Source organism: Euprymna scolopes, chromosome 19 (genome assembly GCF_053919585.1).
Source record: "Euprymna scolopes isolate OS-2025 chromosome 19, ASM5391958v1, whole genome shotgun sequence".
Taxonomy (NCBI): domain Eukaryota; kingdom Metazoa; phylum Mollusca; class Cephalopoda; order Sepiida; family Sepiolidae; genus Euprymna; species Euprymna scolopes.
This window is the reverse complement of record NC_136500.1, coordinates 79561415-79585457: the sequence shown is the minus strand read 5'-3', so window position 1 is coordinate 79585457 and position 24043 is coordinate 79561415. Positions and strand designations below refer to the sequence as shown.

The window sequence follows — 24043 nt, the reverse complement described above, 5'->3', positions numbered from 1 at the left end:
AATTCAGAAGTGCCTATTTTTATACTAATGAGCTACTATTTGAGGATAAGGGTTGATGAGAAAGATTATATATTCATAGTTGGATTTTATTTTTTGTAAATTGTTACTCATTTTTTTTTTAATTATTTGTAATTGTTTTCTTGTTCTTTTTCATCTAACAATTTACAAAACGCAACATAAAATTATCAGTGTGACTGGTAAAAAAAAAAAAAAAAAAAAAAAAAAAACACTAAAAAACACAAAAGATGAAAAACAAAAACTAAGAAGAAATACATTCCATAAAAATATTAATAAAAAAAAAAATTTTTTTTAGTCATTTTCTGTTTCATCAAAATGTTTAAATCAATAAAACAAATGTTTCCACTTATTAGTTTATATATATATTCTAACAACTTAAATTATTTTAAAATAAAATTTTTTTTACTTATTTGAAATTGCAACAATGCTGACTTCCAGATCAGAAGGTTGTGTGTGTTCAGATAGAGTTGGAGGTCACCAATATGTAGGGTTGTTAGTGAGGTTGAGATACTCATGGGAGATAGCCATTTCGTAGTTGCATTTGTCTTCATCTGACTGGCCTTTATTGAAATGAAGAAAAACGTAAGCAGAGTTCCATTTAGAAATACGAACATCTCTAAAATTTACATTTAACAGTTTCAGGAACATAGGAATATAAGACATTGGTTTGGGCGGTACATATTAGGGAAATGAATTGGATACAGGTGTTGGTCTGCTTTATTCCTGTCTCTCATCAGCCACATTTGTCTACAATGGCATCTCGTCAGGAACTAATATCTTTGTGCCAAATCATTAGAGCAAAAACAAAGTGCACATGCACAGTGATGATCTAATCACTTGTATGTATTACTAGGTGAGTTTGACCATACCTGTTTTAGTCAACTGAACTAGATTGCAATCAGTATGCAAGAAACTACATAAATATCAAAAGCAAATAACTGCTACAGATTATCAAAACGTATTTAAAAATGCAAAGTGTATGTTGTAAAACTATTTAAGTTACAGGGATGGCAGAATTCTATTCACAATAGATTCGATTTTAGAAAAATTCATTTTGAAATCGGTAAAAATGTAATTTTTAGCAAACAAACATTAGAAGTTATTGTTTGTATTTCATTTTTGGCAATCGGGTGATCTTTATCAAATGGGTGTGAAAGGTAATAGCATACATACAAAGTTCCTTACTGTATTATTATTATCATTATTATATAGACTAAATTTTTTAGCCCGTTAAAAACGGGCAAAAGTTAGAGCCCGTTGCCTTAGGAGTGCTTTATATCAAATTGATGGTTGAATATGGTTAAATTTGTGCCCATTTTTGCACTAATCCTTATTAATCCATAACTGTGCGTCGAACAGATACCATAATACTTAGTATACCTCATCTTATCATAAAGGTCCATAAAAAATTTTAGCCAGATTGGCCTGGTAGTTTTCAAGGAAAAGAACGGACAGACAGATAAAGAAATATAATATAGATTATATCGGCTTAAAATAGGTTCCATGTAAAAGTAACTTGAATCGATATTTTTTCATGGACAAAATTTTAAATTAAAAAATGTTTGAATATTTTTCCTACTCCAAACTATTCATCCAATTGTGCCCCCCCCTCTCTTTTCACGAATCCATTTAATCTTATGTTGTATTAAAAAAAAATTCAAATATAAATTTCGTTTTTGTCAATCTATATAATCTTATAACATGGATTTACGACGTTGATGAGATTCCAATATTAAGCACATTAGCTAAGTAGAGGATACAGATCTTTAAAATAGAATCTTTTCAACATCTTCCCCGCTCCCGCCCCAAAATACTGAAGCAATTTTATATCAATAAAGAAACAATCTTAGCCATTTTGATCATCATATCTGGTTAAGCAACGTTTAAAAATATATTCAAGCATTTTTTTTTTTTTTACGAGTACCCTGCTAGAAAATGTATAAGACAACTTCACATTTTTTCTCGTGATTAGGTAACTTACATTCAATGAATAGTTATTTACTATTAAATCGAATATTTACTGAAATTAATAAATATATAGTGTAAAATAAAAAAATTGTTTAAATTTTAATTACCAAATTAAATCTACCAGAATGCATTTCGATTTATCCATAACAAGTTAGCCAGTTTAATATTTTGTTAAGAAAATAAAGTAAAAAATCTCCTGGGTAATCATGTAGGTACAACTAGTTTATAATATTAATCATGTGTTATGAAACATCTATAATGGCTCAATTCAAAATCTACAAATTTCACCAGTTGGACCGTGTGGGGGGGGGTCGTAGGAATAAAAGAACTGCATATATTAAATATGGTCCCAGCTTTTGGGCCAGGAACAAAGTGTAGTCTCTGTTCTGATACTATACTTCCCCTTATCTTTGGTCAATGAAGGAGAAATCGTTCCAGACTGGATTAGAACAAAAATTGTCTCAGTCCCCCGCTTTGGGGAGCAGGATTATCTCCACATTAAAAAAAAAACAAAAAAAAACTGACCTTGTATCTAACTGCCCTCGTGAGGAGGTAAGTAAATAGGATTAAATATGGTCTTAAAATACGAGGGGACATTTTAATTTCTTTAAAGCAATCATTTTAAAAGCGAATCAGAAATCCGTCTTAAGTTGACCATTTTAGATGAAAAAACATTTCATCTCATAAGATGTGTAGCAATAGCATACTGAATTTCTAAAAGTCTACAATTTTAAATGTCTGTACAAAGAAAAGTCTGGAAACTTATTGAAGGCACCTCACATAACAGAGGTTTCAAATAAAGTAAAACTAGGCACCATTTTGAATATGTTGATTTACAAGACCCAGAAAGCATCAAAAAAAAAAACAAAAAGTAAACAAAAGCACTTTAAAATATTTTAAAACAAAGGTAAATAGGCAGGTAAGTGGAAAAGTAATTTTTCTTTCATTTGGTAACAGTTATTTGACTATTTTGACTATAGGAAATTGTTAACAATCGCCCAAGTAATTGCATCTAATAAAAACAGCAAAGCGTTAATCATATGGCATCTGAGCCAACATAAATATTTTGAATTGTTCTTTATTACAGAATAATCAATAAAATAATTATATTCGTCTATCTGATCATATTATTATGCCTTTGGGGAAAATCTAATTTTATTGAGGGAGAAAGGGGGACTTTCAATTTAGCTCTAAGATTAACATCTATTATACTAAACATGAGTAAATCAACATTGATTTTCTAAAGGTTAGTTTATAATTAACTTAGTTGCTTGTCAGGTTTGTCGTTGAGGAGGTACAAGTGCTTGCAGTTCGTCAGAGCATTCACCATTAAAGTAATTGTAGAACAAGCAGAAGGATGCAATATTTCATCGATGGGACAGAGGCTGAAGCCTAGATGACAGTTCAGGCCCTATCAGGTTGGCGACTTTCTTTTGAACGCTGTCCAGGAGTGAGAGACAAGAAGCAGATGCACCCGCCCAGATGTGACAACAGTACTCCATACATGAGTGAATGGTGGCCTTATAAAGGTACAGGATACTTTCAGGCGAAAGTAATTTTCTAGCATGGTAGAGAAAGCCTACCTTTCCAGCAACCTTGGCAATGCTCTCAATGTATCTATTCCAGTTCATGTTCCCTGTAAATGTAAGGCCGAGGAGTTTAAAAGTACTTTCAGGCAATGTGTTCTTGGCCATTGCTATTGGTGGTAGAGAAGGTTTCTGGTAGTTATTGAAGGAAACAAGCTTAGTCTTGGCAGCATTGAATGTGATCATCTATTTTTGTCCCCATTCTACTACAGATTGGAGGTCATCCTCTAGTGTTTCTGCCATTTCCTTAGATATGTCTTCATTTGTTTTCCCCTCCTGCCTTTTATAAAGAGTAGTATCATCAGTAAATATATCCATCTCTGAAACAATTTTATCAGGGAGGTCATTTATGAATATCAGGAATGATAAAGGTCCAAGGATAGACCCATGAAGTACTCCCGCATTTATATCATATTGTTTAGATGTACAACCGTCGAGCACAACCTGGATTTTTTCCTTAAGAAGGATTTAATTACATTATGTAATCTTCCAGTGATACCATATGATCTAATTTTCCTTAGAAGACCATCGTGCCATACCCTGTCAAAAGCCTTAGATATATCAAGGGCTACCGCTCTACCCTCCCTTGTTTTGTCCAGTGAACGGTATATACGTTCAGAGACTACAGTTAAGATATCTGCTGTTAAACAGGCTTGCCTAAATCCATATTGTTTATTAGTTAGGAGTTTAGCAGCTGTTAGGTGTTGGACTAGGGCTTGATTAACTAAGGACTCAAATATTTTGGCGAAAAGCGGGAGGAGGCTAATGGAGCGATAATTTAGTGAGTCAGTTCTTTCACCAGAATTCTTGAAGACTGGTACCACAGAAACGGTTTTCCAGCAGTCGGGAAAGCAAGATTCGTTAAGGCATTTATTGTAAAGTTTGGAGAGAACTGGAGCAACCTCAGTAGTGCATTTTTTTAATAGCACAGCCGGGATGAGATCTTTTGATGTGTCTAGGTTTTTTATGATACCATGTACCTGAGAAGGGGTGATTTTCAAATTGTCTAGTGTGGCGTCTGTCCGCAAAGGAAAGTCGGGGAGGGAGTGGTGTGCCGAGTCTAGCGTAGAGTTTGAGGCAAACTGACTGGCAAGCAGATTAGCCTTGTCAGTTGCCATGCAAGCAACCTCGTGATTGTTTGATAGTGGGAGAATCGTTGACTGCCTATTATTTACTACACTGTTGTAGATTTTCCAAAAATCATGGGTTCCTAATTTCTGTGCTTCAATACGTTTTCTGTTTTTTTTTCAATATAATCTGTCTACACTGTCGCTATTACTCTCTTATAATTATTTTTAGCTTCTATATACTTCTGTCTGTTTGAACTGGACTTATGCTGGTTGAATCTGTGGAACGCATGCTACCTTTGAGCAATGGAAGCTGCACAAGCAGATGTAAACCATTGGGGAGAATGGGGCTTGCTATAGAATTTCCGTGTGGGAACATTTGCTTCAACTGCAGTTTTGAACCATTCAGTGGTCTTATTTGCACACTGTTCCACTGGAAGAGAAAATATATTTTGCTATCGGGCATCTGATGAGTTCCCTGATGGCTTCCCAGTCGGCTTTTTTGTAATACCTTGTTTTCAGTAGTGGTTCTTCAGTTTTAGGGCGAGAATTTAGGGTAATTTCTACCATTATCACAGCATGATCAGCATTCCCGAGTGGGCTGTGAGCATTTGTTGTACAATCATCGGGAACTGTTGTCAGAAATAGATCTAGAAGTGAGGCATATTGATCTTGCTGGTCTGGGAAACGTGTCGGAAATGTAACTGTCTGAAATAGGGAATGGGATATAGAGAAGCTATGTGTTGTGCTACCAGCTACGTCTGTGTAATTAGAGAATCCAAGTCACTTGTTGTGGTGGACATTGAAGTCACTAAATACATGTACTTCAGCACTATTATTGAGGGAGAGTGCTATATCTATGCTGTTAGAGACTTTGTTTATTAGGGTACAGTCCTGGGTGGAGGGAGAGTGGTAGAGAAAATACAAGTACCCAGTCATGGCTGACAGAACAAGAGCATGCTACCGGCGTGAATTAAAAAACATTCTGTTCGAAATTTACAAGTTCTACAGGAAAGTGAAATAGTGGTAATGCTTGTGACCCAACGGGTCAAGGATAATGTAGTAAACAATAATTATAATGTAAGAAAGTATTACTTGACAAATCTATGTTCTTTTTAAAAAAATTCCGAAAAGAATTATATCCTAAAGAAAACCATACAGATAAAGTTACTATGAAGCTATGAAATAAAACAAAGTTTAAAAGAAATATATACTGATTATTTATGTTCTGTTTCTTCATAGTTGGAAAATATGAGGGATGTGCAATAAGTAATGCCCTTGATCCACTCCCCATAGCAGTAGAGCAACGAAACTTGGCACAGTTATTAGTCTTTCTCTACATAGGAACTACCCAGAGTTATGCATTTCTCCCATCGTTTGATGCAGCTCTGGAGACCGTTTTTGTAGAACACTCCAGGTTGATCCTTCAACCACAATGTGACTTCAGAAATTAAGGCTGCATCATCTGGGAAACGCTTTCATTTCAAAAACAACTTCATGGCTGAGAAGGTGAAAATCAGAGGGTGCAAGATCAGGAGAGTAGGGAGGAGGATTTCATAATCACACACTCATGCTTCTGATCTGGCGACATGCGAGTTGTGGACTGGAGCATTGTCCTGCAGGAGGAGGGTACCTTTGCTGATCTTGCCCCGCCTCTTGATTTTGATAGATTCCCTTAATAGGCTCCTGTAATTGTGGTACCCTTTGCCAAGAAATTTGTCATCACTACTCTGTCCTGGTCCCAGAAGACTGGGAGCATGACCTTGCCAGCGGAGGGCTGCACCCTTGCCTTCTTTGGAGGTGGTGAGTCCAAGTGCTTCCACTGCATTGACTGGGCTTTGGTCTCTGGATCATAGTGATGGACCCAGGTTTCACCCTGTGTAATCGGTCTTTTGAAAAACTGACTCATCTTCTTGGCACATCTCCAAATTCATCTTCGAGCACTCAACACATTCTTGCTTCTGGAATGGTGTGAGCAACCTGGGAATACATCTGGCAGACACCATATGCATATGGTCATGAATGATAGTTTCTACAGACCCTGTACTAATCTTGACATCTTGGGCTATTTGGCGAATAGTAATGCACCGATCTTCCAAAATGGCAGGCTCAACTTGACAGACAGATGTCTCATCAATGGCAGAAGGGGGGGGCGACCAGGTCTGGGAGCTGTTTCCACAGACTTCCGGCCATGTTTGAATTCATGATGCCAGCATTCTACAAGGTCACATGATGGGGCAGTATCACCATAAGTTTCTTTTATTTCATTAAAAGTCTCCTGTGGTGTGCATCCTTTCAAATACAAAAATTGGATCACTGCTCAACATTCAACAGGCTCCATTTCACACCTGACTCAGTTCAAACACCTGTAAAACAGAAACTACAGTTAATTCAGAGCTGTAATTTGCCACATACCCCGTAGAGATATAAATCATTGCCCATGCAAAATTTCAGCTAGATCAGACAACTGGAAGTGGGTCAGGGGCATTACTTATTGCACGCCCCTCGTAAATAACGTCCCCTCCTCGTTAATACTCTGGGAAGTTAGTTCTTTATCCATAGATAGCAGGGGTCTCTTAATATAGGTTGATATCTGTACATTCGCCTCAACTTGATATAAAAAATTTTAACTTAAGCAAATAATGTCTAATGATAAAAACTAATACCGTTCACAACTATTTTATTAATACTTTATTACTCAAAACTAGCTGTCCTGACCCGGCATTATCCAGTACTCTATTTACTTGTAATTTGTTTTGTTTTGAACGATGCCAGTTTTATATGAGGTGTTTTCTATGATATGCGTTGAACAGCTTAAAAAAAAACAAAAAAACTTCCAAAGTAATCTATCTCTGACCAGGTCTTTATCCTTGAGGTTCATTTTTATCATTTCCTTCCATGTTTTCCTTGGTCTTCCACTATGAACTGAGCCTGTTACTTCAACTGTTCTACAAATTAACAAAAAAAAAAAAAAAACTTGTCCATTCTTTCAACATGACTAAACCAACAGTCTCTTATTGTACACAAATCTCTATACTGTCCAAATTTAATCTTCCTGAGATCATCAGAACTAAACCTTACATTATACATCCACTGTATCATTCTCATAATTTCTCTTCAAGCAACTTAGGTCCTCAGCCCTCACTAGCAAAATTTCACTTCCATACATCACACTGCATACACATGCCTGGCAGACTGCTCTTAGTTGACAATGGTAATGTTCTGTCGCTTAATAATGGCAGAAGTTCCCTTACCTTACTCTATCCTCTCCTAATGCTTGTAATCAAACTCGCATCTGTGCTCCAATGGCATCAACAATGGTAATAAAACTTTAAGAACCTCAATAGCTTTACTCTTCAGATATTCTTTATCTACATTAGAGTTCTGATCCATTTTCATTATCTTACACAAAATTAGTTATCTTCAACTTACCAGTAATTCTACTGCATTTCTTGTGTACCTAATGCTTAGTAAAAAATTAACCCCCTTTTCACAAACTGAGCAGGGGGAACATTCATCTTTTTGGGAGCTTTTCAATGCTACAACCATTGATCATCACTTTGGTTTTGTAACATTCACTCTTAGACTAACTTTTCACAGCATCCTTCCTAATCTTTAACTTAACAAGTAGGTCACCCAATCACAGGCAAGTACCTAATTAGTATACAGTATTCAGTTTTTTTTTTTTTTTTTACTTGTTTTTCACGCCCAAACAAGACATTGCCAATTGGAACATAAGAGGTTACTATTTGGGATTATGTCTAACAGGGGACTGAGGGGAATTGAGCAACAAGATGCCTGCTCACACATTGTATTTAAACTTCTGCAGTCAGGGAAACGGAAAGGAATTCTAAAATCTAGCAATCTGAAAGACAAAAACTATTAGAGTAGAAGGCTTTCTGGCATTTAGAGACCTCAACAGTAAAAGGGTGGGATTTTGCTGCTTGTCTAGTTAGTCGGGAGTATGTAAATAGAGGAGGAGCAGGTGCTATGAATTCATCAGAGTACATTCCATTAAAGTACTGTTAAAACAGGCACAGGGATGTAACAACAGTAGGACCTATTAAAGTTGACTCTTTTTGGAACCTATCCAAGAGGTAGAGATTGGTGGTAGATGTACCAGTCCAGAGGTGACACCAATACACCATGTATGGGCAAATTGCGACTTTATAGCAATATAGGATGCTCTTTGGTGAAAGTAATTTTCTAGCATGGTAGAGGGATCCCGCATTCGTAACAGTTTTGGCAATATCCTCAATGTATTTGTTCCATATCATTGCCTGTGAATGTTAGGCCAAGAAATTTGAAAGATGGGCTCTCTGGTAGGGTATTATTCGTCATCGGTGGTTAGTTTCTTTTTGTTTTTTAATAAAACCTCAGTATGTAAGACCATTAATTTTTAAATGTATATTTAATATTGTAGATGTACTTCTAAGTGTTAAAAGAATAAAAAAAATTTTTTTAAATCTATATTATCAGTTGAAATCAATCAGAATTTATAATTAGCAACAAATTTACAATGAAACTAATTGTGTTGCGATTTACAAAAAGAGGTACAAAAAAGAAAAAAAAAATTTTATTTAAAAAAGAATAGCAAATGAGATGAAAATTAAATATGAATTGAAAACATGCGTCTACTTTCGGAAGAATAACAAGATTAATATGGATTTCAGGATTCCATGTTCACTAATGACATTATCTTCAAAATTAACAATGAATTGCAAAGGAAACAAAACTTAAAAAGTAGCAGTTGATAGGAAGAATAATCAGGGGTTTTTAGGTGTTTTTTTTTTTGTTTTTTGTTTTTTGTTTTTATTGCAAAGTTTTGTATCATGTATTTCAAATTTTTTAATATAAATTTGATAAAGGATTTTGTAATACCTCAAGAGTGTAGAATTAGAGCTCTAATAAACTTTGAATATCAGCAAACGTAGGAAACAAATTTTCATAAATTTATTAAGACAGTTTTTATTTGCATACAATTCTTTTGGCGTATTTGAATTATTCAGATAGTTGAATAGCAAGTACTGAACGATGATTACTTACTAAGCAAATTCGGTATGAAATTTAACAATATGGGAACCATTAATTACAAATACACATATCTATACTCCTATAAATTCGTTTTTCTTGCGTGTACTGATATTCAAATTAAAACCTCTCTTTTCTATTTATTTAAAAAGAGAATACAATTTTCTTATATGGCTTGTGGAATTGCATTCACTAGCAAAAGACCTAGCTAATTTGCATATTCTTTTAAACATTCATTTTAATTAATTCCCTATTAAGTTTTTGGTTTTCTTATGAGATGATCATCTTTAGTTAATTATTACGTGTTATATTCATGCAGATATTCTACATGATTTATCCTTGCATAATATTTGCGTAAAATGTTTACAGGAAACAAAATTGTTCCCATATATATTTATGTATACGTATATATTTTTGTTTAATCTATTAGTTTATCTATATATCTATAAAAGTGAAAGTGCGTGTGTGTACATTTCCCTATGCAATAACTGTCAATTTTTAGTCTACAGACTAAAAATTTGATATACAGAGTACTGAGATTTGGGAAAATCTTTGATCAGTTTTCGGCCAGAAATTTGGCTGATAAGGGGTCAAAGTTCAACGATTTCACCTTTGAGAACTCTACCAAACTCCGACAATTTTGGATCTAAACACTTGAAATTTTAGATATAGGTTCTTTGGACATGGATCAAACTTAACTTGATTTGAGCCCAAAACAATAAACGTTAAGGGGTCATAATACAGGTCAAAGTTAAAAAAAAATGACCTCTGCGGTCTCTACCAAATTAGACAATTTCTGGTCTAAACATTTGAAATTTTACATAAAGGGTATTCAGGACAAGTTTTTTTTTTTTAATTGGTTTGAGTCGAAAATTTTTAGTTACCATTATATAAATGTATGTATGTTCGCATGTCTGCCCAACACTTTCGACAGAGGTGACGGATTTTCTCAAGATCAGTATCGTTTTGAAGTTCGACCTTTCAGACGACAAATATTGAAAAATTGGCAAAAAAAATTAGTATCTTTCACCTTAAACTGGGCACTTTTCTACAGAGGGTGGTCGATTTTTTTGCCGATATTTTTTAAAGTCATCCTTTCCTTTCGATTGTCTAGCCTAAATTTTTTTTAAATGTCACTTCCAGTTTGGCGGTGGTCATAACAGCATAGATGTCAGGGTTTTTTACCCCCATTCTTTTCCTCCTTTGCGGTACGGGTTCGAGCCTGCCTTCCTACTACCATTTTTTTTTTGTTCAACATACACATCCAAACACCCGGGCAACGCCGGGCTGAAATGCTAGTACATATATATTTTATATATATATAAATAGTAAGAATGTACATCTAAAAACAAAAATGGGTTCGAGTGTGACCTATATGAATATAGATAATCCTTGTACTAAAGTCATGTAACCTGTTAATGTCATGGCATGAAGTCTGAAGACACAGCCGGAAATCTTTGTTTTATTGAATTGCAGAGAGAAATGACAAACATTGTTCAAAAGTGACTATTTTCTTTTCCAAGTGAACAAGTGCATTTAAAAAGGAAGAATTTCTTGCTGGGGAAAGAAAGATATGTGGGGTGAGGTTGTTTTTTTGGTTTGTTTTTGTTAATTCAAAATAATATGTGCTTTTCTTTTAAAGAAATATTTATTTTTCAAATAAATCTTTAAAGGAGCTTTTTTATTATGGTAATTTTTTTTCTTTTCACTGTACTAATCTTTAACATTTCAGAGCAACATATTCAAACCATGTTTTAGTGAAAATAAAATAACTAATCTTATAGATGTACGTGACAAATATGTGTAAATGAAAGCTATGCCGTAGCTGGCTTTATAAAGAATTAGGTGCTTGCTATAGAAAATAAAACCAACTATAGCTCAAGTTCATTAAAAAAAAAAAAAAAAAAAAAAAATGTAAAACTCGTTTATTATCGACAGTTCAACAGATCTTGCTTGCTAGGACTTCAGACATGACATCATTTTTCAGTGTAAGGGCATAAAAATCTATAGGCAGGTCACGGTTTGAGATTTCTCAAATTTATACTAGAATTGCCTTAAAGTACTTGATAAAATTCACTTATAAGACTTGTGGAGATTGAAGGGTTCGGTTAAAAATTCCGTGCAGATTCTGGAGTTCAACAAAATAAAACGTTGTGAGAGTAACACCCAAGGTGAAAAGAATAGTCGCAATACGAATTATTAATCCCCATTTAAAAAATTCAGAAACAATCGTTTCACGTATCACAATCAAATATCTTTAAAATGTAAAATATATCAATTTTTGTTGAGGTCTTCATTTGTTCTCAAAACGTTCACCCTCAAGCTGGAAATTACTAAAGCGTATTCAGTATTTGTTTTTCTATATTATCATTTTTATTATTCACATATATCTTTCTACTTTCCAAATATCAAACAATGGAAAAGAAAATCTGTTAATGTCAAGTTTATATCTAAATGTCGAAATCGTGATATATTCATACCATGAGAGTTAATCTGCCATCCAGCATAATTATACTTAATCGTTAACCATTTGTAAAAACAACCGTTCAAAAATTTATATGAATAAATGAATATGTTCACTAATCGTTGATTCATGGGTTGAGACCTTCTTTTAGGCCTTAGTACTTCATTTTAACTGCTTTTTAATGCTTGACTGCTAGCACACGAGTGGATAATCTATTATATAAATATTGCTTAATTCAAGTAAAAAATTTTCCAGTCAATAATTGAAGTTATTTATGTGTCGATTTGATTCTGCAATATGCAGCTTTCAGGTGCGTTCACAATTCTATAACAATATTCCTTCAAACAGTCAATCTACTGTGTTAAAGAGAGAGTTGAGCGTCATTTTGAATTTTCCAATACATCGATAAACAATGGTATGTTTTTCGAGCTGAATAAACATGTTACATTGAATAAAAACACGAAAAATATATACAGTTTGGTAGAAAAGTAACTTATCTTGCTTTTGGTAACATTTATTTGTTATATATTTGTTTTTTTATATCTTTTTCGAATCTATGTGTACAGTAATACAAACCCAAAAATTGTTTGTCTTGCAGTAAAAAAAAAAAAATAAATAAAATGAAATATTCGACTTTCTCCAATAAAAATAAAAGTTCAAACACGAATTCACTTACGATATTTTGATTAAAATTATCCCAAATGTGCAATTGTAACAATTATTTTCCGAATGGAGAATTGTTCTTTTCTTTAGAACATACATGGACAATCGGTAACACATATTGGTAGCCATATATTTTATGCCTGTTAGCATGACCACGTGGTTGAATACCGAAAGCTGTCTATACCTACAACTTAATTAGGAAGTGACGTTACGCTGTCATTTGCATCGGCCTTCTTTCTCGGTAGCCACGCTCAAACCCACCAACTGTCTCTAAATAGGGTAAGCTAACTGATTGACCCACAACAGCAGATACAAAATTACAATGCTATTGAACACACAAATCCAAACAGTTTCCCCCACCACCACCACCATCCCCGCCCTACTCTCTAGAGTCAAAAATTGGTTAGTGAAAGGTAACAAAAGAGAGAGAACGAAAAAAAAGTTCCTTTTTATCAAGTAAATATTGAAGAAATTTTTGATAGACTTAAAACTGTGCTAGGGTTAGCCCCCCCCCCTCCTCCTCCCACTTCCTTAATGGGATTACTAATAAAAAAAACTGTTGGTCCGACTAAATATGAAATTTAATGTGGAAATTAAATTTTCGTTTGTAACACTAACTATTCACTCGATATGACTGACAAAACAATTTTTAATATAATAAATAAAAAAATAAAGGTTACTGATCACAAAAGTATGAGGTTTTAGAATGACTCCACCTTATGATTAAATTTAAATGATATCAATAATGTAACAAATTTTGTATTAAAAAAATTGAACCAACATTAAAATATATTGCAAAGAATTTTATGATTGATCTTTTTGTGGCAAAAAGCTCAAATGCAAAACAAATACAGAATAAAATGTAATGAATTAAAAGAAAGAAAAAAAAAATCTATATTTTAATTATTTTTAAACCAGATAAACTTAATTTCAAAATGCCCCTATCCTTAAAATTTTTGAACTCTGATTAAGGATTTAAATATTAATTTAAGCACCACAATTAATTATTTTAACCATTCTTTTCCTATCCATATTTTTATTAAGACTATTGAAAATTTACACCAAGGAGGGACATACAATTGTTAGTTAATGTAATAGAAGGCTTTGGGACGTTCTAGAAGATGATGCAATATCCAAATCATAATTAAAAAGTATTATTTTGCATAAAATATCGTGAATTTTATGATAAAAATCATTGGTGCCAATAAATTTGAATTCGTCTGTTTTTTGTTATCATTAATAATATTTATTTTGAATTTTATAATAAACTAAAAGTGTTTCAGGAGATCTGTAGATGGTCGATGTAGTGAAGAAAGGGAGTAGGGGGTGGGGGTGAAGGAAGAGTGGAGGGAGTATAATCCCATGTGGTCAAGCTATTGGTTTTATTTTAACTTGGCGGTTGTTTATTGGCCTAAGTTTTTGCTGATGATGAAATTATAATAGTCAATTACTATGATTGGTAAAAGTATAATGGTTAGATAGAAATATGTTATTGATATGAAAAGTTGAAATATGTACACTTAATAGTTCTCAGGAATGTTAATTTTACAGATGGAATTTTAGTTAATCATAATATAAGCAAATATACATGACAAAACATCAGCAAGGATATTTAGGCTACATGTAGTGATGATGTAATAAAAAAATATACATTTTGAGATGTAGAGGTAGTTACGAGGGAGATCAGTTCGATATGCAACACGTTATCAGACAAATGGGGTTTTATGACAGGACACCCATGGAAGTCAAAAAGGAGGCAACTTAGAAAAATGTCATCTTATACAGAACCCAGCAAGGAATGATTGTAGCAAAATATAAATCCTATCCAAGTGTTTTTGTTTTCACAGAGAAGCACCTTTAATTTCAGGATGCATGGAAGGAAGATTTCAGGTATGTTTTTGCTGGTGTTCCAACCAAAAACAGTAACTATAAACTGTCAATTGGAGGGAGCATGTTTTTGTTATATGTATATATATATATATTATGCCCAATTAAGAGGTAGAGCTTTTCATACCTTGATGGATTTAATTTATTAAAGATAATCTTTTTTAGGTTCATTTATTATATAACATATACGAGCAGATGTACCTGGTGTTGCCCGGTATTAAATGTAACATTAAATTCCTAAAAAAAAAAAAAAAAAAAAAAAAAAAACCTTAACACCAAATAGAGAATACACAAAACCAATGGTTCTCAACCGGGATCCATGTGGACCCCCATGGTACATGTAACGTTAATATCGGTTCAGTCTTCCTTCAAGATAAACTGTTGATATATGTTCTTTGGTTTTCTTTACATTACTGAAAAATAAAATAAGCTATAAGGGTTCACCAAAATACATTAAAAAGAAAAGTCATGATAAAAAATGATTGAGAACCATTGCACTAGACGAATCACATCAGAACACACCTAATACACACCTAAGTTAAAAGAGACTCATAGAAACACATCTGTTAAATATATAGACACATATATATACTCTTTATACAGCTACACTGTTTATATAAACCCCTCAGTATACAACACAAGTGAACCGTTTACAAAAAATATAATATTCGCATGCACATGTCTCAGTTTCTTTCCGCTTATTTTAATTCATTTTTTTTTCTTAAAGAATTTAATGTTAGATTTAATACCGGGCAACATTGAGTACATCTGCTCGTATATATTATATAATAAATGAACCTAAACAAAGATTATCTTTAATAAATTAAATCTATCAAGATATGAAAAGCTCTACCTGCTAACTGGGTATAATATATATAACAAAAACATGCTCCCTCCAATTGACTATTTTTGCTAGATTAGTCAATAAGTGCAATACCTCCAAAGACGAAAGCAATGACAGTGGATGAAGTTAATGATTGAGAGGATGATATCATGACAACAAAATAGATAGTACACTACTCCACCCCCTCATCTGGAGGTCATCAGAGTGGCTGACTATAGAGAGATTCTAACTGAGATGAGCGCTGTACAGTTAAGCTACAAAAGGTAAAAGCAATAAAAGTATTTAGTATTTCAAGTACAACTTCTGTAGTTTAACGGTAAAACACCTGATTGCAGCATCTGTGATTGTAGGTTCAAATCTTTCCATAATCAGCCATGCTGATGAACAGCAGGATCGGCGAAATATGTATCCGTGGAAAGTTCTCCATCACAAGTTGTATAAGAGCTAATATAAAGTATTTTGTTCAAAAACTATATATTACAATGTTTGAGTATACCCAAGTTTCATCGATCTAGTTGTGCCAGATCTGGAGTAGAAACCAGCCAGCACCATTTAGGAGTCTCCACCTACTAACCAGTACTGAAGAGTCCATCTGTTTCTACCAGCTATTTTGTACCCCAGATCCAGCACGACCAGATCGATGAAACCCAGGTATACTAACAGGCACTAATGTATATTAAAAAAAAAAAAATAAATATTTTTTTCCATCAAAAGAAAACAAGACAAAACGTTCCATTAGTAAAAGCATGTCTTCCATGTGTTTTAGCACTTTCTTTATGAAGGAGATTGTTGTCACTGCTAGATAGTTCTTGGTTCCTTACACCCATATTTCAAGAGTCAGATTTTTTTTTCTAAACTACTATCTTTAAATTATACTAGACTACCCGTAACCCGTTGGGTCAGTATGTTATATTAGCTATGAAATTAATGGATGAGCGTGACACTTGTAACGTAAAGAAAATAGTTTTTGTGACATAACAGAAACATTTCTATGAAAGTATATTAACATGTAAAAAGAATATAGATTTCTACGAGTCGTTTTGTTTATAATTGTTTATTTAAAAAAAAAAAAAAAAAAAAAAAACTTAGCCAGAGGTTGTTTATAGGTAAGTGTGCACTGAACAGATACCATAATAATTAAAGTTAAATTCAAATTTTGATATATCTTAAATGCAATTGTTAGTTGAAAGTACAGAATAGTTAAAAAGTCTCCCCATGTTAAGGCTTTTTAAATAGAAAATAAAATGTAATTTTTTTTTAAAAAGATGTTTTCGGATTTATTTATGTTAAGAGTGGAGATAAAAAAAAAAAAAGGTTCTAAGCGTATTAAAAAACGGAGAAAAAAAAATGTAAGGCGGTGAGTAAATTGCCGTTGTAAAATGCTCTTATGGTTGTCAATGGATTAAAGTAGATTTATTTGTAAGAAAACTGCGTTAAATTAACCTAAACATAATACGAAAATCAACAATGTAAAAAAATTTTTTAAAAAAGAAAAACAATTGTTTATTTGGATAATTTAAACGTGAAAAAAAAAAACAATTGGGATGCTGAAACCGTACCAATACGTTTTATTGTCGTATTGACTATTTATTTGTAACGCAAATTAAAAACATTTTCGGGATTATTTATGTTGGTAGTGTAGAAGAAAATGTATGAAGGTTTAAGAAAGGTGTATTAAAAAAATGGAGAATTTAAAAAAAAAAAAAATAAATAAAAAAAAGCCATGAGAAATCGCCGTTGTAAAATGCTCTTATGGTTATCAACGGGTTAAAGTTGATTTATTTTTAAGAAAATTGTGACAGTATAGTTGTAAGATAGAATAGTTGCAAAACATCCTCACCCTTCCCATGTTAAATAATAATTTCTAAATAATAACGTTATTATTTCAGTGCGCAGGTCAAATTCTGCAAGAGTAGTGGTTTGTGTTTGTTTATGCTGTTATGGGTTTATGTATGCATACGCAACCGGAAGTCGTAAACCGGATGTGGGGTTACAACACCCGTTACAATGTCATTTGAGTTTTATAATTATATAGATTGACACGAATTCTCATGAATTCACCAAAGTTAAGCAACACTGAGCCTCGTTAGTACTTAGAGGAGTGACCATTTGCAAATACAAAGTACGGTGAGCAAAACACTACGTAGATGTATAACTAAGTACCGACTTGGCTGATAGTATAATAATTGGCAACAGACTAGCAGTACAAGCCAGTCATTCCATTTAACGCTATACAATCAGAAATACATAGATCTTGTGAGCCGTTCGTCTTAGAAACAAAAAAAAATTATTTTATGTATATATTTAATGCTAGATCTCTCTCTAGATCTCTCTCTAGATCTCTCTAGATCTCTGATGAAACGTTAAAATGCAATGAGCCTCTCTTCTGATTTCTCTCACTCTCATAAATCTGCCTCCGTTCATTCTTATGTCAACACCAGCCTAACTTAATGCCAGCCACTGACAAATTTATAGCCTTTATTCCAGCATTAAATTTGTATAGTCATTTCTTTTTAAACAAACCACTAGCCTTTCTTACCTCCTTATAAGTTATTTGAATGTTCATCACAAGTAAAATCATGACATAAAATATGGGTGGTGTAATATCAGCTCTGTTGTCATAAGAGTCCTCCCAGAAATTACATCTTCCTATTTTAAAGAGATAAGGAATAATCCCAATTATTACATTCTCTTTTGAGGGAAGCAGTAACGTAATATCTGTTCTATCATTATGTCATCTTCCAAGGGACCACGTTGCATTTTTTTTTTTTTTTTTTTAGAGAGAAAAGGGAGATAGTGTAGTATATGTTCAGTTGTCACAAGATCACATTCCTAAGAACAACCTTCTTTTGGAAGTAGAGGTGAGCTCTAGTGTAATATCTTTTGTTGCCATGACAGCATACTCACAGGCATTACCACCTCCTTTCACGGGAACATTCTCCTATTACATTCTCTATTTTAGAGGGGATATTGTAGTATGTGTTCTGTTATCATGATACCATCGAACCAGGTATTAACACCTATTTTTTGCATGCAAAGGGTGAATCTGCTCAGCCTTTAGCTTCTCTCTCTGAGTGTAGTATATTTTTGTCATGATACATTCTTCCCAAATATTACCTCTTCTTTGAGGAGCAGTATAGTATATATTTGTTCCTCACAAAAACTATGTTTCAAAGATAATCCATTTTTAGAATGGTGGTGGGGGGAGTGTACTATCTATTCTGTTGCTATGGTAGCTCTTTCCTGGGAAAGTGTGGGTAGTGTTAGTCCATCATATCATCCTTTCAGTAATTACCTCTTCCTTTGTGGGTCAATGTATGTAGTTTGTGCACAATTATATCACCCTCCCAACTAAGTAACAATAACGGTTAGAAGTTAAGACTCGTTTGGGCGATCAGGCTTCGATCCTGGCTTGAAGTAGTTGCTTGTCTAGCCGCACTGACGAGCTGTGAAACAGCGAAACAGTATTGTATGTGGATGACCATAATGCTCCCTATCTTAGGTTGAGCATTTTGGAAGTGATCTACAAATTACCATTAGCATATGAAGCGATGTTCTTTGTGTAAACAAATTGAGCTTAGGTACTTTGGACAATGTCAAGACATTGTTAATTCACTGCCCGCATAACAGCAGCCACATAGCGTAATGGTTAGAAGCTCCGACTGTCGTTTGGGCAATCGGATTTCGATCCTGGCTTGAGGTAGTTGCTTGTCTAGCTGCACTGATGGGCTGTGAAACAGCGAAACAGTACTGTATGTGGATGACATATATAAAGATTTTTATGGGTACATAATTTTATAACACTTGAACACCGAACGTAGTGGCAGAGGTTGCTGAGGATTTTGTTTTTTCTTCTTTCTATAGTCTCTTTTTAATGGTTTATGTTTAAACTATAGAAAAAAAAAACTAAACCCTCAGCAATTTATAATGGCACCACGCTCAATGTTATTCAAAAGTGTGTGTGTGTGTGTGTGTATATATATATATATATATATATATATACACACACACACAAATGAACCTAGTAAAGCTTTTTTTTCCTATCTATTTTTCATTTCTAAATTTACATGTTCTTAAGCCGGTTTTTGTTTGTATATCCCTATATCTGTATAATGCCTGCTTTTCTCCTCTTCTGATGAGAATATTTAGCTTCAAAATGCCATGGTCTAAAAGGTTTTTCGTCCTTATTGATTTTATAATACAATAAAGTTCTATGTAATCTTTATTCCTCAGCTTTTAATATATATATATATATATATATATATATATATATATATACATACATTGTAATAAAAAAAATTTTTTTTTTTTTAAATCAGTCAACGAAGGATTTTTTAGATTTATTTATTTTTTTTTTTAATATAGGCAAATTGTTATATTTACTTTCTTTCACAAGCATCTCACATGTTCCATAAAGTCAATGCTGTCATCACAGATCAGACAGATAAATCACAGACAGTCATACATAAATGGATGGAATAAAAAAAAAAAAAAGTTGCTTCAAGGAAGGAAATACCAATTTTAGAAATTTGATAACACTAACGATATTCAAGGAAAAATATCCCCACAAGCAACAAGACAAATGCACTATAGTATAAAGGAAATTTCCACAGTGCCATTTTGAATTTAATAATATAAGTCATCTCTTCATTTCTTCAAAAAAAAAAAAAAAAAAAAAAAAATGCTTCGCCAGTATTTATTATAAAATTATTCATATAAAATAATGTTTCAATCAATGAAGTTAAAAAAAAAAAAAAAGAAAAAAAAAAGAAATAAGACAATGTCTCAAATCGAAATGTTAAAAAAAATTAAATTGATCAGTACAAAAAGAAAAGAAAATTGACCGGTACAAAATTTAAAAAATTAAAAAACGGAATCAAAATTTATCAACAATTTTAGTGAATGAGAAACAAAATGACGAAAATCTAACGGTCTATATTTTACAATCAAGCCATTATTTTATTTTATTTTTTTTTTAAATAGTTCTTTCAATTTGACACCCTCATTTATCTAGGCTTACATATTTAAAAGTGATTTTGTGTTCGAAATCGAAGCCATAACATTTTCAAAATCAGATAATTAGTCGTGAAAAATTTAAAAATACTTGCAGATTTGGTAATTTATGAACAACATTTGGGAAAATTTTGTATAGTATTCATGTTAAGACAGTCCTAATATCTTATTCCTAATCTTATGCATAAAATGTATTAAAATTCAATTTAGTTTTTTTTTGTTTTTCTAAGATACAGTATTTTGAAGATATAGAGCAGATTTATGTACATTTATTGCATGTTATTTGAAAATCATTAATTTCGAAAAAGCTTTTTATATGTATACCATCAAAATATTTAAAGAAATTAAAAATTTTCCATAACTAAAGTTTCCGATCATGCAAATAAATCACAAGAGCAATTTTTTATCTTAATGGCATCAGCAATTATCATAGATGATACTGAAAATGGAAAATATTCCAGGATTAAGGTCAATAGATTTGTAGAGCTATTTTGAAAGTGTGAAAGGGAGGGGTATTCCTTCCCCCACCCCGGATCATTTTACACATCCTTTAAAGATGTGCTCTTCAAATAACACTTTCTTCCTTGAATTTAGTTCATCTTCATCCCGTTCTAAATCAGCTTTATTTTTCTTGCTTGAATAAGCGAATCACAAGTTTAATGGAATGTGTAAAGAACGCAATACATGCAATTGTTCAAGTATTTGTTCACACTATCGAGTGAAAACATTCAAAACGTTTCAGGAATTAGTCCCAATCAAATAAACAATTAGCCGTTAAGACTTCAAAGGCTGAAATTTTTTTAGTTTCAAAATTCATGAACAAATACACACATTAACTATTAAGACTGAATAGAGAGAAGAAAATGTTTATGAAAAATATATCTTACACAAAAAATATGTAAAAACGATTTATATATATATATATATATATATATATATATATATATATATATATATACACACACATTAGCAACGAGTGTGGCACAATCACGTTGACACACCGGTTCTCGCCATATCACCGAAGTTAAGCAACGTTGAGCCTGGCCAGTACCAGATGGGTGACTATTTGGAAAGCCCAAGCGCTGTATGTACCTTCTAGGAAGGTTGGGCATGAAGCCAGCACCCTCACCCTGAAAAAAAATAACTCACTATAAAAGCATCTACAAAGTTGTGGATGGCTTATGCCCCTCCAGGGGCTCAAGGCAATGGATCGACTAGCAGGGAGTGCCGACATTGTTCGAGACTGAATGAGGATCAACAACTGTTCCATCCGCCCATTTTTTAATCAAATTGATTATCTGTTCTAATTAGGGACCCCACCCCTTGTACCAGGAGAAAGCTTCATATATCTCTGCGCAATGACTTAATCCACAATGCATTGTAGTCTACATTGCACTGTAGAGAATCTGTTGACTAAAATTATCTGTAAAAAAAAAAAAAAAAAAAAAATGGCCTCACTTGAAGTTTAAAATGCAAAAGTCAAGTATTATGGCTCAATTGTGCTCTAAACAGAACCATTCATTCCTAACGCACCCCTGTCTTATAAAATAAACTACAGTTGATTAAATAGGCTGAGCTTTTCTGCTTGTGCAATCATAAAACTTCCCAAATGCACTTGTGATGTTAGGTTCTCTAAAAGTGCTAACTTTCGTCAAAATCAGATTTTCTTCTTTAATCAAATATTTTCGCTGATCAATACTTATCGGACATATTCCAATACAAAACCTATGCAAGAACACTCCCAAACACATCAAATACCTTCGTGTGAAAATAAAAATAAAAAAAATTAAAAAAAAAAATTTAAAAAAAAAAAATTAAAAATAAATAAATAAATAAATAAATAGCCGAGCACGCAGGGTCCGCGCACCATGAGTGAAAAATTTACTTTCACCATTTTTGCACCAACATTAATAAGTTTGCGCAAAATTTAAAAAAAAATCCAAAGCATGGTTATTGAGAAAAGGAAAGTGCGAACAAATCAATAGATGAACGGTTTGGGGGCAATTTTACCCCAATAATGCCCCCAAGGGAGTTATCCCGGAAAATCTGTTCTAGTAAAAATTTACTTTCACCATGATTCAAGTTTCCACAAAAAAAAGGCGTGGTTATTGAGAAAAGTGTGAACAAACGAACAAACAAACAAACAGGAGTGAATTACTAGGTCTAATCCCTCCTTTGTCGGGGAGAGGGGGGGGCATAAAAAAAAATAACTAAAAATCAGCCTAGCCATTTCAGTCCATAAACAAACTCCCACACAAAATTCCTTTTTTATATATTTTAAATGGAATACAATTCTTTGCATCTACATATAAATAATGATCACATCTCTATTGCAGCTTTCTGTTGTATTTGATTGATAAAGGTGACAGAAATACCCGAAAATCCCACTCGTTAGGGAAAAGAAAAAAAATCTAAAATTACCAGACTAATTTAGACAAAAAACAAAACGGGGAGTTACGATGACCTGTTATTGGTTTTTGTCATTTCTTTACCATAGAAGTATTTGTGGACATGCATTATCTCCTATGTTAAATGATTTTTTTTTTCTGCTGTAAATTCAGTCAGCATCAAACTATAAACAAGCGCTACACATAATTTGAGCATGGTTACACTTCCTGCCAATTGATGTACGTTTCCGGAAATTATCAGTCAATTTCATTTGATTTCAGAATTTTCTACATTTAACTCCAACCTAGCTAACTTTCACAAAAAAAGCCATATATACTCGCACACAAAAATTTAGTACCACATCAGTCAACAGGATTTCTTCATTAGATACATTTTTCAGCTCAGACCGCCATCTTTTATTTATTTTATTTTTTTCTGTGATATTATTCACTAAACTTTAAATACTAATCACTCCCTTCAGCTTATGTTTTTATTTTTACAACACTTGGATTGGCTGGTTACAGACCTATTCACAAACGGTGCAATCACGTTGACACACTGGTTCTCACCAGATCAAAGTTAAGCAACGTTGAGCTTGGTAAGTACCAGATGGGTGACCATTCGGGAAGGTGAGGTGCTGTATGTACTGCGAGGTGAAATACCAGGTTGGGAAACTGGCGCTGTCTATCCTTCTCACAAGGGTAGATGAGCCTCTCTTAAGCTGTGATAAGCAACCCATCTAATGATGGCTTCACGATAAAAAAAAATACTCTTAATAGCCCTGGCAAAGTATCAAGTATTCAGCTATGGACAAGATTTGAATTACACTACAAACTTGTGTAGGGAGTTCAATCTTGGCTGCGGCTACATGTTGCGTTTATTCACAAATAATGGAATATAACTGCCAAATGATTAAAAAATAAACTTTGAAAAATAAAATATGGTATCCTTTATTTCTCCATTCATTAAAAAAAAGCTTCTGGAAATAATGCTCACTCATTCTAGTTATATACTCGTGCTAGTCAAAATAATAGAACATATGTAAATTCATTCCGTTTGGGATAATTTTCAGCTTGTAAATTGTACATGCGAGATATCTTATATTTAAATAACA

The 24043-nt window shown here is 33.1% G+C and overlaps 1 protein-coding gene across 3 annotated transcripts in view; it reads right to left on the bottom strand.

Annotated features, from left to right (window-relative positions):
* LOC145239777 (glucose-induced degradation protein 8 homolog) overlaps positions 1 to 24043 on the bottom strand; it is a 122770-nt gene that overhangs the window by 49709 nt on the left and 49018 nt on the right. Inside the window, exon 1 of one of the 3 annotated variants that reach the window (XM_080103250.1) lies at positions 425 to 578. The exons of the other annotated variants lie outside the window; for them this stretch is intronic. The gene's annotated coding sequence lies outside the window, so the exon portion shown is untranslated. Of the gene's footprint in view, positions 1 to 424; positions 579 to 24043 lie in introns of those variants that run through there. 3 annotated transcript variants of the gene reach the window in all.